The 18063-nt window shown below is 49.6% G+C and overlaps 1 protein-coding gene across 2 annotated transcripts in view; it reads left to right on the top strand.

The window, feature by feature from the left end:
* Positions 1-18063, top strand: part of LOC144128659 (proton channel OtopLc-like) — a 66375-nt gene that overhangs the window by 11483 nt on the left and 36829 nt on the right. The window lies entirely within an intron of this gene.

Genomic DNA, 18063 nt, shown 5'->3' with positions numbered 1-18063 from the left:
TTTTGGCGTGATATTCCCTTTCATGGCACGGTTGAAGGCCGTCTTCTATGCAGCCTCCACACCTTTGATGCTTCTCGCTTGAGGACAGCTCGCAACCCACAGCTTTTCGTGGAGCAAATGAAGAGGAGCGTTGGTAGCACTGCATCGCTTTATTTTATTTGGCTGCACGGCCTTTCCTCTGATTGTGCAAACAGTTGCTGCACTTGGACACTTTCCTGCTTCTTCTATACATGAAAGGGGAAAAATCACAGGTACACCTAATTACCTTACGTGTTGAATAAGAAAGCAGCGGTTGGACCCTTGCCGGAATGACCTACGACACATTTTTTTTTTAAATGCGATAGCATTTAAGTTCTCTACCAAAAATTTCCGGCTTCGCTGTGACAAAATTTCCTGATTGGTCGAGGAGGTCACGTGACCCAATGACATGATCACAACATGCCCACCGGCTTGTGACCAAACTGCCCATCTTTGCCAAATTCAATGCATTTGTCACCTTCCCACCTTGGTGCTGCGCATGAGCCTTACGGGAGCTCGGGAAGAGCAAGCTGGGACCCATAGGCCCCATCAGTTGCTGTGTTTAGAAACAGCCACCTGCCGGGGTAGTGGGGCACCGCTTAACCTCTGCACCACTGCACCATAACGGTTATACGACCCCCCTTCGCCTATCTATGAATGCGATTGAGAGGGTCGTGACATCATCAACATAACGTAGCCACCAGTAGACCAATCGTAGGGCGCCGCCAGACTTGAAAATCTGAGGGCCCCAAAACTTGGGAGCTGGTCCACAATTTGCATGCTCACGCTTATCGCCGTCTCTCGCGGTCGCACTTATCGGGTCATGAGCGAGAACCGGAGGGTTTCGGTCTCGCCGTCTTGTTGACAAAACTCCTGATTGTGTACGCGCACTGGGGCGGAGATTTGATTCACGAGTCGCTGCTTGGACGATGTACTTGCGCAACTGGAGAGAACGCATCGGCGGTGTAAAGACGAGGTGGAAAATTGGCCAGCCCACGTGAACGTGGGCGTTCTAATTGCTCGTGCTTCTGTATGTGTTTATTCTGTTTTTGTTTTTGTCTTCTGCATTTTTTTTTTGCCTGGGCAGACGGAAACCGAATGTCCTCTCTCTTCTTTCCCCGTTGACAGAAGGGAAGTGACAGCTATGCGTGAACATCGTTGCGTGTCTCGGGATTTGTGCCACGCTCTCTTCTTCTCGTCCATCATCGACCGTGACCTTCCACATGCCGCAGCGCGCTCTTTCCGCAAAGCGGTGTAAAGCCGACTGGTTGAACTCGGCACACTTTTTTGCCTTGCTTTCTTCAAAATTTTATGAGTGCGCGTAATCGTTTTAAAATATTATGTCCGTGGCTTAATCATGGCGCGTAATAAGTTCATTGTACATACCCTAACAATTCTGGACAAAAGAATTTTTGAGTGGCAACGAATTTATGAACTTAATTTTTTATATATTGTAAGATTTCACTACAACACTCAGTATGTCCTGTGAGCTCCCGTCGGCAGGCTTTTTTTTTTTGCTGTTAACGTTCTTGCTATCGATAAAAGCGTTACCCATTGATTTTATATGGCAGTCTTAACTGCCACAGAGAAATTTTTTTCTAGACTCGGAAGAATGGACCATTACGTTCAGTATTTCCTCACAATACCTTACAATATTTCAGTATTCAAAATTTTGTCCAAGAATATTGGACATGACTACACCTCTGTGAAACACAAATATCGCATACACGAATATCTCACTACATTCTAGACACACCACAAGAGAGGCAGTGCAGTCGACCGGCTATACGTCTAATACGAAAACAGAAATGTCGTTCAGGTTCAGCACTGTGATTTATGCTCGTTACAGTGCAAATTAAACCCACGTTTAATGCCCGTAGCGATCGCTCAGTGGTTACGGCGCTCGGCCACTTAGCCGGAGGAGCCGAGTTCATTCCCGACCGCGGCGGCCACGTTTCGATGGACATGAAACGCCAGAGGCGCCCTTGTGCTGTGCGATGTGAATGCGCGTTAAAGGTCCCCAGGTGGTCGAAATTAATCCGGAGCTTTCCACTACGGAGTTCCTCGTAGCCCATATGTCGCTGCAGGACCCCACACACCATATACTCTAAACAGAAAGGAGTAAAAATTGGAGTAGGCTGTCCTCTAGTTCACTTCTCTTTTATAAAGGGGAGTGCGCTATAGAACTGCTTAGTACCTTTTTACGCCCATACAGGCGACTTCGTGTTTAGACTGTACTAAACCAAGCTTCAAGCAGCTATAGCAGGAATCCCAGACTTTGTGTGCAGCTTGTCTCGTGCGCCAGCGAGCGCAAAAAAAAAAAAATTACGATTATATGTGTCGTTAATAACTATAGCACAACTGTGTTATCAGCTAGACACGTACATAAGAAATGCCCCGAAAGATCGGCTCTTTCTTGCTTTGTATGCTTTTTTTTTCCGAACATACGTCGTTGTGTTCCACGTGGCCGAAATACGGGCGGCGGCAACCTTCGATGTGCGCGTCTTTATAAGGAGACCCGGCTTCTGCAATTACCCTTCAAGGTCGCATAGCCGAAAGCGCAATTACGCGACGAACTGTCCGGTGGGTCCACCGATGGGGGCTCCCTCGTCGGATGATCTGTAAGAAAAACATATCAAGTTCGGCGACCATGCTGACAACTCACGCCCAAGGTCATCGGCATTTGCTCCCGGCGCAATTATCCTGGCCAGCCCTGTTCATTTCTTGAGCCTCTTACGAAACGAGCAAGCGCCATCAGGCTCGGCTCTTTGTGGTCTGGTATGCCGGGTTCCGAACTGTCACCAGTGCAGCCTAACCTTGTGTTTTAACATACGTAGTATATACTGCTTACACGGCACAAGAAAACAAGGTCAAGGAGGGATATGTCCAGCTCTGATTTCATGCGAAATTAAGGAACAAAGAACCATAAAGCCCGAAGCCATTATAGTGCGAATGCCTGTCGCTCGAATGTACATAAACAAACAGCGCAGTCCTTCTAGCACTTAACATGCCATGCCAAGCTGATTGCATTCGATAACTAACGATCTTTGTGGTGGTATAGGGTTATATGGTAGACATACTGGTTATACAGGGTGTTTCAGGGAAGCCTTTATGTAATTTTCAAAAATAGGCTTTTTGGGGTAAAAAGATGGCTTTTGCGGCATTGTATTACGTTGTGGCGGACACCGGAAAGCCGGTGAATTGTCCTAAGTAGTAAGCTGGTTACCTAATTTCTGATAACTTTTTAGCTATCCCAGCTTACTTTAATCATTACTGCATCCTTCATCACACCTTCGCCCATTGATGCCCTGAGGCAATAAATCTCGTTAAACAAAAATAAAACTGTCACCGCTAGGTAACTGGTTGCAATTAGAGATTTGTAGCCGGTCGTTAGTAATAGCCGTATCAGTTTTTAGAATTTCGAAAACGCGATTATCCTCGGCGCTTTGGCTGGACAAAATTTGGCTACATCTTGCCAAAATACATGCGCTTTCTAAAAGCATGCAGGCAAAGCAACCCCTCCAGTGCGCGTAACTATAGTCGAAAAAGCGAAATTTTGTCGAGCCACAGCGCCAAGGGTAGTCGCGTTTTCTGAATTCTAAAAACAGATATGGCTATTGCTAACTAGCGGCTACAAATCTCTAATTGCAACTAGCCGCCCAACTCTTAATGGTTAAAAAGCTGATTATTAAAAGTTAGTTAACCAGCTTACTACTCAAAACGATCCACCAGTTTTCTTGTGTCCACCAACACTGGTAATGCTATGCTGAAAAAGCCATGTTTTTACCTCAAGAAGCCTATTATTATTGAAAATTACTTCCCTGAAACACGTACCCTGTATGTGCACCGGCACGTTTCTTCATCTCTGTTCCTCTTCACTTCCTTGCTTCCTCTCACGGTATGGCAAAGGTCTCCAACCACAGTGGAACAGTTACCACGTTTTTCATTGCTGCATAACCTTCACCTGCAAAAAAAAAGAAGAAAAAAAGAAAAAAAGGTAATTTTTGTCTCGAAAACAATATCTTATTGTAGTGGGATGCTCCACGCGCTTCCTATCAAGCAATTCGTTATTTTGATCTACGGCTCCCTTGAACTTCGCTATAACGAGGTTTAGGTAAGACATTGCTTTGTTAAACACTGCTCCCATTACCCCGGCAGAAGGAGGAGAAGGTAATGCATGGTGGAGGACATCATCCATCTTCACCTGTGTCAAACAGTGACGATTGGCGTCGGGGCTTGAACCGCGTGCCTAAGCTTGGGAACAAAACGTCTCGTCCACAACACCAGGGAGTTAGCCGTACCCTCATGGACACCATATGACGAGCATAACGGAGGCGTTCACCCCGGAACTGGTGCGTGAAAACAATTCTTTTTCAATGTCGGATGAAGCGTGGCCGTTCTGCTGATAAGAAACACATATGGTGTTTTTTATGCGCGGGACGTCGACCCTGGCCTGAGTGTTTTCGCACTGAGGCAAGCTTGGTACTTGAACGCTGCCAGGCTGCACAGAAGAGAAAAAAAAAATTCGCTCCGCATTTTTTTTTTCATTTGGGGGGGGGGGGGGGGGGTATTGAGAGGTTCCAGAAAACGCCTCAAACGTTAGCGATAACGTCAAGAAAATATACCGAGATATCTCGGCTGTGGTGAAGTGCCCCTTTGCAAAATTTCGTGCCCTTCATTGAGACTCTGGAGCTGCCGCACTGTTGACATTCAGGTTACACCTTTTCGAATTTCCGTTTTAATTTCCTGCCTGGACCAAGTGCTTCGTCTGCAACGCTTCACAGCGACAGTTAAATGCTTAAAAGAACACAACGGGACACTTTCTAACTGAGGTGACGTCTGCTTCTGTGCATAGTGGTGGGCAGGCAGTGAAGTGGAGATTAGACGAAATCCTGAGAGCTCCGAGTACGTTATGCTGGTCGTCATTATCATTAAAAACAATGCAGTGCTGTTCGAAGCTACTAGTGATCCATGGGGGGCGCAATGAATTTCTTCCGGTGTGATGACGTGTGTATCACACCTGATGACATGTGGCCTATGATGTACACATCATACGAACCGGTAGAACTATCTGTACCAACTCGTTTGACTGTTGCTAAACGGGTATTTCAATGGCACAGAAACTGTCGAGAGAGGTTCCTAAAGAGGCGTCCATGTAATACGGCAAATGTAACGGTGCATAGACTGGGCATCTTACTACAGTAATAATTGAAGCCCCAAATCAACAACAAAAAAACAACAAAAGGTCTTCACTTCAGTATTTGATCTTTTTCACTACCTTCCGTTGGCCGGTGCTTTGCGTTCAAATCACTGGAAATGAACAACTTGAATTGAGCTCTTGTTCGGGTTACCGTCCACATTAACGCAACAAGAATGTTCTTTGCATTTTCACCTTGCCCATTGTCCGGACAGCGAGAGGCCCGTATTAAAGAGGCGAAAATACATTGGAAAAGTTTGGTGCTCAGAAAAATTGTTCATAATTCGAGTCATGCATATTAACCGCGGTCATATTAACGAGGCACGACCGTATATGCCTATAGTGTACTCCACATTTTAGTGCTTCGCGTCGGTTTATGGCCGCCCTGTGAAAACTAGAGCCGAGTGGCCGACCTTGTGAGAAACTCCGTGAAAGTATCTTGATACGTTGCTTATCGCGTCTGTCATTTAGCTGATCGTTGTGTCCGGTTCTGGGGAAATTCACCCACGCGATGCGCGTTAACCCTAAGAGGTACGACTACTGTCCGTGTGTCTCGGTTTTGTGATATGCTCTCTAACGCAATGTGTTGGGCGCAAAGGTCTCCATTGACTCGTTCAGCTTGAAAAGAGGATCGTGGAATGGTACCGAAATTTCCCAATAAATGTCTTACAGTAAGTACAGTCAAACCTCATTTTAACGAAACGGCCTATAACGAAATAATGGACATAACCAAAGAATAACGACTCCCCTTGGAAGCTCGGTCAACAAGGGCTGTAACGAAGCCACGGCTATAACGAAGTAATCGCCTGGCCCCTTCAGCTTTGTTAAAGCAAGGTTTAACTGTACGTTCTTCGGAATGCAGCGGAAACGCTCAGACACTAAACTAAATGTTCTGGACAAGTTTCCCATACTACTCTGATTTTCCTTTTCTGTATTCCTTCCTCGAAGACATAAATGCAGTGAAAGCATAAACGCTCTGCAGTCGTCCCCAGCGGGACAGGCCCTAGTAACTCAGTGTGTGCGTAACCGCTTAGGCTTGAAAGAACCTGGAGACAGCGAGCGCCTTTGTTATACTTCGAGCGTGTGTCACGAAGACACGTGGTGTCCCAGCGTGAGACGCGCGCTCGGCGCGGGCTCATAAAGGATGCAGAAGCGATGCTTCATTCGGTACTGGCAACCGCGACACCTCTGACGTCGTTTGGCACCGGTGCGTTCTTCAGCGACGCCGGAAAGAGCCGTGCGCCGACCTGCGCCTTCCAGGAGCCGCCCTCCCAGCGCACACGCCCCGAGGCGTACGCCTTCCTCTCATCAATCGTGCTCGCTACGGCAAAGCGTGGCAGCTGAGGAGCTGTTGCGACACAGTCTGTGAGCCGTCGTAGCAGCAATGCTCGTTTCAAGAATGGAAGACGCGGACGTCGAAGACGGCTCGCTCGGATATGACAAGTAAGGGGCAGTGCGCGCGGAAATTAGCGGCCGCTACATTCGTTGAGTTTAAATTCGCTGCTTTTTAAATCGGCTACTCACTCAAATCGGTCATTGCTTTTTTTTCTCTTTCTGACATTTTTTCGAACTCTTTGCGTGAACTAAACTAATTTCAGCACGGTTGTGATAGCTGAGGCATCCTGAGGAAACATGCCCGGCTCAGAGATGGACCATGGAATTTTAACCGCGCTAGGATGGTTTATGGTTTATGGGGTTTTAACGTCCCCAAAGCGACTCAGGCTATGAGGGATGCTGTAGTGAAGGGCTCTGGAAATTTCGACCACCCGGGGTTCTTTAACGTGCGCTGACATCGCACAGTACACGGGCCTCTAGAAATTCGGCCGCCGCGGCCGGAATCTAACCCACGTCTTTCGGGTCAGCAGCCGAGCGCCATAACCACTGAGCCACCGCGGCGGCGTCGTGCTAGAACAGTCTCGACGATCAAAGTCGTTGATTCAGCAGGGAGTTATTACTCATAAAGGCCAGCACTATTGAATCATCTTTCTGCCAACGATTGGCTTCTAGTCTTTCGCCAGATTTCGTCGTCGGATATACATGTTTTTTTTTTTTCGTTGGGCCACTCTAGCTGTACATTCTCTTGGTTTAGAAATTACTTCGTGGTGCTTTATTTACCCGTGTTCCAGGGTGAGCGGTGCCCTCCATATCAGTTCTTGGGGTGCTTGGCGTACCATGCGCAGTGTAGATGGTGTAATACCGGGTGCTTTATAATAACCAAGGTGCTTTGCCGTTTTACACACGTCACGTAGCTCGCACCCTTTGCCTGCATGCTTACAACGCGCCGATTGTCGTTTGCTGAGCCGTCTCCGCGTTCGTTCCGAAACAGCGGGGCCTCTTGAGCGTGAAAAGTGCGTTCGCTGCGCCGAGGCCGCCGACGGCGATCGCTCGCTCTGACTCGACGGTTTGCCTCGCGTCGTCTTTCCGCATTGCGCGGTGCCTTGAGCGTGCCGTATACAGCGCCGTCGTGCCTCAAATAGGGCTGTCTACTCCGCTGTTTGTGCTAGGCGCTTCCGTTATTGCGCGCCGTAATCTCAAATGTCGCGTCGTCTAATGGGACTTCATGGTCCAGCCTTTGCTGTGTCTACGGCACGGTGCATTACACCCAACTGGTACTTGACCTTTTTCGCGCTATTTTGTCGCTTATCTCAACGTCCGTCCCTCATGGTACAGTTTTATGCCGGGTTTACATCGTTTTCCTCGTACGTGTCCTCATGGTGCTCTAGACTTGATAATTTTGCCTGCGCCTGCAAACACGAGCTATGAAATTCCGAGTGCAAGACTTCCCCCACCCCTCTTACCCCCTTGCCCGCGCTATCTGCAAGTGACGTATACAAGCGGAGTGTACGTTAAAGAACAAAAGGGCATATAAAAAGGAACTTCTTGCCAGCGAAAACAACTTAGTTTCTCTTTCCAATATTTTTCTTGCTGCACTACCAACCGTAATGTTCAACACGTTTCCAAGAGGTGACCGTCAAGGTTACTGCGGGTTAATTTTTCAATTGACTACTGCACGTGTGCTCGCGTCAGTGATGTTCATTTTATAGGTATTTTCTCTCTTATCTTTCTATCTTAAGAGCGATAGATATTTACTACTGGGACCGAGAGTGTTCGATGACGAGCGGGCACGGTGGCGTCTGTGGACGCCACAGGGAAACCTAAGTCCGAAAAACGGGAAAAGCAACAATCATATTATTCCGTTTCTCCTCCGTCAGTTCAGCTGGTTTAGCGTGGCGTGCATGTGGACGCCGCGCGAGGGCGGTATGTACTGAGGCGCATGGAACCGTAGAGTTCATAGCTCGGAGCTCTTGGGGATGGCCGAATACTACCCCAAGTTTTACCGAGGGTAACCTCGTTGGGGTGACTCCTAATTGACAGGGTCCAACTCTGGGGCATGTTCGCACTTGAGGGTCGCGGACGTCGCGCGGGCGGTTTCGGTCAATTAGTTGCAGTTTCCGAGCACTAGGAAAGCGGGGAGGGGGCGTAACGATTCGACTTGTACCTGTCGGTCGACCCCCGGGACTCGCTATAGTAAACCCACCTTTACTCTAGGCTCGTGTGCCCGTATACCTTTCCAATTTTTGGCATTTTCAAAATTAGTCGCAGTGCTGAAATTTATTTCCTGGACAAAAAGACTCGCCTTTCACACTCACATTCTGGGAAACGAATTCGCCATATCTGTTTGACATGTGCAGAAGATGTCTTAACAATGAACTTTCAGGAAACCCTACTGGGATGACAAGTGTGTCTGTGCACATTCTCCAGTGCGTGTGTGTTACGGGGCTTTTGCACTGTGCCCCGAGTGCGGCCACCGGACACCCTTTCGGATTGCGACTCAATTATAGTGCTCAGCACGCGTATACGTGCCATTTTTGTGCCGCCTTTCCTGGCCTTTTTTTTCTTCTTCGGGATCCCAACTCAGGTGCATTGTAGCGCCTGACCTGTCTATATATGGGTCAAATGCTTAGTTATTTAGGGCCCTATACAGGGTGTGTAGACGACGCATCTGTCATAAATATATATTCATGCTGACCAAATGACGTCAGTTGCTTGGTGAAGAGACGCATAGATTGCGTGCAGGAAGAAAATGGGAAAAGAGGGAGGTGCCTTTAGGGCAAGTGTGAGAAAGGAAGGATGTTATGAGATGAATGAAAAATGGGAAGAGTTAATTTTCCCGATCCATGATAGGTGACGTAGATCTTGATGCTCGATGTTGGTGATCTTCCAGTTTCCAGTGGCTCAATGATCCGGAGACACGCTGCAGAACGGGCTTGACTAGGTCTTCGCTCACCAAGCGTACTCTGTTGCAACGCACGGGTCAGGCAGATACACTGGGCCAGAGTGGCGCTTCCACCTCCCTGCGATTCACAAAACGGTGGCTGGCCTAAGCGAACCTGCTTTCCATGGGTCCTCTGGCGTCTCTCCGAGCCCCGCGGTCCAGGTCTGATCCCCTTTCGATGATGGTGATGATGAGTGGACGCCCAAAAGCCGCCCGTAAATACGCTTCTCCGTCATTCTGAGGACTCTTAAAGTGAGTGACAAGAATTTCTTCCAAACTGAAGGAGCCATTGGCACACCGGTGCCCACGAGGTTGTTTACTCGCAAGCACCGCGTGCATTCCACGAAGCCGTTGCGCATTTCCGCTTTTAGTTATGGCACACTAACACACAAAAAACACACAAAAACGGCAACTAAAACATAAAAAAGGCGAACACGCAGTCGAGACCGCGCTCACTGCTCTGGACGCTCTCCCACCCTTTGCTGCCCGTCCCTGGGACATCTGGTCCTCGTCACTTGCGGCATGAACTCGACCTTCTAAGACCTTTCCCTTCGCCGTCGGCCATGGTGCAGTCGGCTAACCGCCGTTATTTCATGCACTTTAGAGCAACTGCTGTAAAACAAGCCATTCGATGGCTCTGCTGGGAGGGGCCTGCCCGGGGAGCCCTGACGAAAACCTAAGATCACAAGCAAAGACGGCCAAGCTAACGGCCCCTGGGTGCGCGCTGCCCGCGGTGGCCCCCTGCTCGACAGCCTGGTAACTTATATGATAGTGTCTTTATTTCGACGCTAGCTCCAGCATTTACACTCCACAAAAAGGGTGTGGTGACGTTGATAGTAAGAGGTTGCATCTTTACTTCAGCACTGGCGTTTGAAGTCCACGGTCATCTTTACTGAGGAGTAGTATGGCATAAGCGTCCACCGGTGCACTTGTAAACTTTGTCTTATTTAGGCCGTGTATGGGTTCGGATTGGGTGACATTTGATATGCGTCACATATGATCTTTTCTCGTATATTAACGGCGAGCATTGTTTCAACGAGGGAGTGCCGACTGGACATGGCTTGTGCGAATGAAGTACATATTTAGGAACAGCGCGAACAGGCGAAGAAGTGGCAGCACGAGTATAAATTATTCAGGAAATAAAAGTAGGCATTTGAGCCGGGCTTTTCATAATAATAACAATAGCCGGGCTTCACTGCCTAAACGCGTTTGCTGAAGCTAGCTGCGAGCCAAGCGCAAGGTGATGGGGAAACCTGTAGCTCTGGACTGTCACCTGCTCTTCGCAATTGTTCGCTATGACCTTATTCATATATGCGTAATTGTTTTACCTTACCGAGCTATTCTCACGCCTCCTCATTGGTTGAAACTTGAGCGGCCGGCTTAAGACTTTCCTTGCCGTTATTGTCCGGCGTTTCTGCTGCAGCGTTGTATAATTATGGACACAGCCATATCAGTGATATCAAACCACCAGGCGCGTGCCCTGCATATATGGATCATATGCCGTATTACGTAACGATTCATTTCGTTTGGCCGTCTGCCATTTGTCGCCGCTGCCGGTGGCGTAGGCCGTCGGGGTTGACGTCACGATGGTGGCGGCAGGAACACGTCCATGATGCCAGTTGCATAACGCGCCCTGCGCCCATACCACTCTGGCGGACCGTTGCCGACGCTGGAGGTGCACGACGTCGCGTTTGACGCTCATGACGAGCTTAAAGCCCGGGATACATGCGACGTTTTTTCCGACGATGTTCGCGCGGCAGAAAACGTCGCGGCGGCGCGACGCCCGGCCGGAGATACATGGAGCGAAAAAGCGGCAGCCCGCCGCCGCGTATCTCTCAGCGCGAAAGCAATGTGATCAACAAGTGGCAAATATCATTGAGCGAGGAGCTCTTTGAGAGCAGCGACGCTGACTCCTTTTTCAGAATAACGAAATTGTTCATTTAGACACCACTGTACTTTTTGCAGCACGCGTGCATAGATATATACGTGGTTTTGCGTGCTCGAATGCATGCGGTTGCGTACCTTTCGATGCCCGCTCAGCCGTGGCTACCATCGGCTGCGGTTTTCTTCGGAACCTTCGCTTCAGGGAGGAAAAGCGGGCATTTCGATCCAAGATTCCGTCCTGTTCTCCAAAAAAAAGTGACATTTCATGTCTCGTGAAGCGTTTATTTTCACGATAACAACATTTTCGTGCAATAAACACAGCAGAGCTCGTCGGCCATGGCGGCCATGTTGGCGGCGGCGGCGGCGGAGGCGGCCAAACCGGAAGAGCGGGCTTTCTGCGCTGCTATTGGCTTGCTCCGGCTGCCGCTTCCGGTCTCTCCGAACGCCGCGCGTCAATATCTGGCGGGGCCAGATCGGCGGCGGCGGGCGTTTTTTTCGAGGCCGGGCGTCAAATGCGTGCCGTCGGGCGAAAATCGCCCAAAAAACGCTCCATGTATCCCGGGCTTTATCGTCGCTAATCTCGGCTCGGAATAGAAAAACTGCGCGGTTTTTGTGTGACCAGACCGGCCGTGCCTCTGACTAGTCGTTTGCTTCCCCACCTGCTGTTGCTTTCGTCGGCAATTGACTCTACGACCAGATGAAATTAAAACGAAATGAACTCTTGCAGAATACGGCCCCTGGTGACATAAAATGTCGTATTTGGGTCAGTAAGCTGGCGTAATATGGGTTAAAAGTGCGCTGTTGGTCCAATTTTACTGTGTGCACTGACTGCGTTCGCCGTGAAACACCGATTTATTCCTGCCCCTCAAGGTTGACAGGTCGATCATTAAACCTGATATGGGAAAGCTATGATAGTAGTTTGATTTATCCTTGATGATTACTTTGATGCTTTTACTCTGAGACGAGGCTTCACACATGCAACAGAATTTTTCCGGGGGGATGAAGGTGGACGGAGGTGTGTGGCGCCTCTGAAAAAAGGGGGGTGGGGGTGGCCCAGGTGGGCAGGTGGATCGAGGGTGCTAGTGGGTGGGTGGGCAGCCCCTATAGGTATGCATGTGAGAGGGGTGGCGCTTCCGGAGGGCAGCTGGCTTTCCCACTACTTCTATTTCGATTTCACCGTCGCTTTTTCGTTCCGCTGCTGCGTGCGCTTCTATAGATGGGTGGGGGAAGGTGAGTTGGTGGTGGGTGGAGAGTAAGTGGAGGCTTCACTCGGAATCATTAAGTAAGGTGAGGGCTGCGTGCCGGTAATGCAACCAGAAGAGAGCGCGAAGATGACCGAACCACGGTTCGCCTGTTATACGTGTGTGCAGGTTGTCTTACTTTCTTCCGCGGCGGAAGTGAATGAGCTGTAGGTCGCTCCGTAGAGTACACAGCGCCGAAGACAGCGACTCTGCATTTGTACTGCAGCCCTATCTGCCTCCTGTTTTTGGTGCGGAAAGGCAAACGCTAAGCCGTACTGCTTCACCGCGTTAATGGTGCCCGCCAGCTAACGGTGAGGATCAGCATCCTTGGACGGTCAGCTCAGAAGGTTTATGCTTTATGGTGTTTAGGGTTTCTAAGCGTCTAACACCCCTGTCACACGGGCACCGTAAAGGCCTTTAAGAATCAGGTCCTTATATCTAAAAGCGTAAGGTGTGCAGCTACAACAAATTCTGCGCCTTTGTCGCTAAGGGCATTGGAGGCGAAGGCGCCCGTCAGAGACCTTTGGAGCCCGAAGGCGCGGCCTTAGAGAACCTGCGATCGCAGTGCCATCCAACATAAAAAGTAAAAGCAATAAAAAAATAGATACAGCTAACAATGTTTTAAAATATATTTTTAAAATACGAAAGGTGTGTCTGGCTTTGCTTTTGGTGCGGGTGTTTATATTTTATGCCCATATTTCAAGAGAGTGAAAGTGTTGCAGCAACACGGAGTGCCCCTGGTGGCCAAGGCAATACACAATACCTGCCGCTGATGATGAGAGTAGCTCTTGCAGTACTTTTAAGGAAGCTATCAGAATAAAAAAAACTGTCTGAGCTCAACGAATGAACAGAATACCCCACTTTAATTTTAAAACACTCACTTAGCCGCCTCGAGCACAGCAGCGGGTGCTAAGCCTGAACAACTGCTTCACCTTTGGGCTGCACCGTGTAGCTGCGTCGCTGCTCGTTTAAGCTTTCGCTCTTTTGGTGAAAAAATGTGCCTTTGCTGGAAATGCCTTCGAGGAATGCCGTGTGACAGGGGTATAAGGCTGTGAGGGACGCCGCAGTGGAGGCCTCTGCATAATTTCGACCACGTGGGGATCTTTAAAGTGCATTTAAGTCGCACAGTACACGAGCCTCTAGCATTTCGCCTCCATCGAAATGCGATCGCCGCGGCTAGGATCGAACGCGTGTCTTTCGGGTCAGCAGCCGAGCACCATAATCACTGAGCCAATGCGGCAGCTTATCAGCGCAGAAGGCTTGCCATCAGGGACGTATCCTAGGCGGGGTCCGAGGGAGCCTGCCCCCCCCCCCCCTTCCCTCCCTGAAATCTCCCCCCCCCCCTCCAAGCAGTGTTCTTTTTAGGCATGAGTCCTGACACCCCACGGACTTCGCCCTATACAACTGCCTCGGGCCCCTCCCGAAAAAACATTTTTGGCTACGTGCCTGCTTGCCATGCTCTGCTTCGCTTCCAAGGGGGAGAGGTTATGACAATGCCGCACGCTCCCCGCCGTTAGTCAGTCTTTCTTATTCTCTTCCCCTTTTGATCCCCTATTTCCTTCAACGATTGCGAGGTCTGCCGTACCGGACTCCTCTTTTCGGTGACTTCCTATGGTTTTCCTTTCCTTGTCCTCTTTCTGTCTCCCCTTTGAAGCCACTTTTTACATCTCGTCGACTGTGACGTCAACAGAGGCAGTAGCAATGAACTCGCTACTCGTCGTGGGGATGAGGCTCACTGGAGCTGGCCCCGTGGCGTCGTGTCGTGTAGCACATCTCTCCCGTGTATAGACCGCCTTTCCGTCCTCGTGCACCACGCGAGCAATGTCGCTCGTCTGGCGGGAATCCTGTTTATTCTGCAGCCCCCACACGGCGTTGTCTGTGCCGAGATAAGTGGGCCGCCTATCGCCGCGCGTAGTGTGGGGGTGTTCCTTGGGCGGCCACCGCGGCACTCGAGACGGTCCCCGGTTTGACCCGGCGTGCGCTCTCTCCTCGCAGATTGCCGTATCCCGTTCTAGCACGACACCCCCCCGCTGCTACTTGCGCTCTTTCCAGCTCTTCATGCATCAGCACAGGGCCAACTGTGCACGACGCAGCAGCGGTTATGGCAGCACGTCTCTACCAAACGCTCATTCAAAGCTCAGCACCTGAAACACGAAAGCACGACTGATGTTTCAAAGAAAGAACCGCTTAAATGGAATACATACCTGGGAAAATCCATCAGAGTGGAGGGGAATTCACACAAAGGGATAAATGAAATTAAACTCCACCTGAGCGCATGCAGCCATGCGGCTACAAAGGAAAGCTGCACAGTTATCTGATATTTTAGCTGAAAAAAAAATTATGTGATGGCGATTCGATAGTATTAACTGCCCGGTAGTGACGCCGCTTCTATTCAGCCAGCGGGAATGCTCCCGTCTGGCGACGTTATTTTGCTTTACCCAATGGGAATGTACCGATCTGATGACGTCACTTTCCTCTAGTCAGTGAGCGAATCTTATGATCGCCTACGCATTTTGGCCCCATGGGCTTTCAAATGCTATCGCGTCAAAAAAAAAAAAAAAGGAATTGCTTACTGATTTGGCCTCATCCTGTCATCTGTCTGGTTGCAGTCTTGGTTAGCATTATTTGATGGTACGACTGACTTTGGTGTGGTGGGGAACCCAGGTTCGAATCCCGGAGCAGGACTAATCTTCTTTCCGTTACGAATATTCGAGACAGCTGGGTAGCTTTCACTTCACAGGTGATTGCGAATTATAAAATTTATAATTAATTCTCGTGTTTGAAGGGCCGCTTTAGGACGATCAAGTTGAAAGGACGCCGAGGGAGGCACACTTTAGAGGCGAAGCTAAAGAGGCAACAGCGATATGGCTTAGTCGCGCAATTAGAAGAGGCGACGACTACGGTAAAGATATGGTATTAACTGTAGTGCAAATGGGGGGAAGAGATAGCAATGCCGAGCTGAGATAACGCGTCGAAACGTCATAAGGGAAACAGTATGCAGAAGCCAAGAGCTTAAGAAGTGGTGAATGGCCACGTTTTCTAACAAGCAGGGAAACGCCGCTCTGCAAAGAGTCGAAGGTCGAAAAGCCGATGGTGGCAGTATATCCAGGGTGTCCCGGCTAACTTTAGCCAGGGTTTAAAAATATGCCGCGGCACTACAGACGATGCGACCCATTGCATGCTACTGGGTATTGTATGGAGTAACTCACTCTATTTTTGTACTGGCCCCAACTGCATAATTAGCCGAGATTAATTAAACGACTTCGAAAGCAACGAAGATGGGTGAAAAAGTCCAATGAGAAAGTTGTAGAACGGTTCACGAAACATCCCACTGAACAGTGCCTAATTTTCCATCTATTACGGATCAGCTTTTTTTTCGGTCTCTACAGATGCCCGCGAAATGCAAGAAAAATACCACGTGACATGCCCGCTTGCGCGCTACGACTGCAGTGCTCTCAACCGTTGCGCCCAACAAACAACAGACAGCTCATTTAGCCGGGCGTGCTGCTGTTTAAAAGGTGACAGGGCTGCGACGCACGCTCTGGCTGCGCGATTACGGGAGCGCAAGCGATAAGGACTGCGTCTGCTTGTCGCTATCATCAAGCGCCGCGAGGGAAGCATACCGCTGGCGTAACTCGCACAGCCAGCTGCTGCGTCGCTGCCCTGTCACCTTTTAAGTGGCAACGCACCGGGCTAAAAGATCTGTTAGTTCCTATCCGGAACGTTTGAGAGCACTGCAATCGCGGCGCGAAAGCGGGAATGTCACGTGGTATTTTTTTAATATTTCGCGGGCATTTGCAGCCAGCGAAAAAAAAAAAAAGCTGATACGTAATAGATGGAGAGTTAAAACTGTTAAAACGAAAGTTTTGCGGACCGTTCTACAACTTTCTCATTGACATTTTTCGCCTATCTCCGTTGCTTGCGAAATTGGTTAATTGATATCGGCTTATTACGAAATTAAGCACAATATAAAAAAATAGTGTGACATGCTCCATACAATAGCCAGCAGTATGCATTTGGTCGCGTAGTCTTAGAGTGGCTCGGCGTATTTTTAAATCCTGGCTAAAGTTAGCTGGGACACCCTGTATATTGTTACGAAGACGTAGAGGGCAGTGGCGCGGGATGGTGCGCTCGCGCTAGGCCCGCAGCCGTTAAATCATATCTTCATTCTGTCATCATGTCGTCCTGTTCCTTGGCTTGCCACCTCGTAACAATATCTGAAGGATACGTTATTTATGCTGTCTACTGTGTGCCATGGGTGGTGCGAATCAAAAATGTGCAGCAAATGCGCTTTCCTACCCGACACCGGATGCTCCCGTGCCGTATTCTCGTGAAGGTCTAGGTGTGATGTCCAAAATGAAATCGAAGTGTTACGTACGCGCCTGCGCTTTGTGCTCTGAAAGGGGAGCAAAGGACAAAAATGCATCGTCTGTCGTAAAATTCACCCATTGGCTGGAAGGAAGTGGCGTCACCATACCGGAGCTTTCCCATTGGCTGGAGGAAAGACGTCAGCTGGCGGGAAGTGATGACACTTCCGGTAAAGGCATCAACAGCTGCTAAAGCTATCACATTGCCAACACATAATAGAATCAGGCATTCCTCTTAATATTTTTTTCATTCGCGCTCTTCATTCGGAGTCCCTTGCAGTCCGAATATATGTGGCCTTGGATAAGTACGTTGTTGCAGTGCCTGAAAGAGGACCAGACCTTCTGCAGTCTGCCGGTTTCATTCCAGTCTCAGTGCAGAACACAACTAATCTCGAAGTCATGTCGTAGCGAGCACGCATTGCTTACTCGGTTATAACGCACCACCGCTTACAGCGCAGATTTTCGGTACTCCCCTGGCAACCGGTCCGCGCTAATGAAAAACCAGCGGTTCTTATTTTCGTGCGCGGCGCACTTTTGTTGGATGTAAAACACGTGACAGCGCGCGGGAAGAAACCTTGAGACCTGCGGTCGAGTGCGGTAGCGTACGGTCATCGAGTAACACTCGGCACGTGCGAGCACTTACTAGTTTTACGTCCCGTTCCTGCAGGTGCTCACACGCAGGTGCTCGCTCATATGCAACCAGGTCAGAGTCTCCGGTGCCGCGTACGCAAACAAACCGATAGAAGAACTCAGCATTCGCTCTGTACGTGCCTCCAAAGGCAGGCGCGCTTTGCGTATCGCTTGCGAGTGAGTGCGCTACCGCGATAGCAGTCTATATAGTCCCTGTTAACCGCGACGTCGCTCGCAGACGGTATCGCCGACGCGCGGCTGCAGACGCCTTTCTCGTAGGAAGCGCAATCGCGCCCGTAATCTGCATACTACACTGCTCCCAAGGCGCGGCTCTCCAGCGAGATCGTGAGCTGTACTCGGGAGCGCAACGAACGATGGCGTTCAAAGGCTTGCACAATTGTAGTTTCCGAGCATGCTTGCCTGCAGCGTCTGCGAGTCGCCATGGGGTTG

Source organism: Amblyomma americanum, chromosome 4 (assembly GCF_052857255.1).
Source record: "Amblyomma americanum isolate KBUSLIRL-KWMA chromosome 4, ASM5285725v1, whole genome shotgun sequence".
In the NCBI taxonomy this organism is placed as follows: Eukaryota; Metazoa; Arthropoda; class Arachnida; order Ixodida; family Ixodidae; genus Amblyomma; species Amblyomma americanum.
The sequence above is the reverse complement of the archived record's forward strand: the minus strand, read 5'-3'. Positions and strand labels throughout refer to the sequence as shown.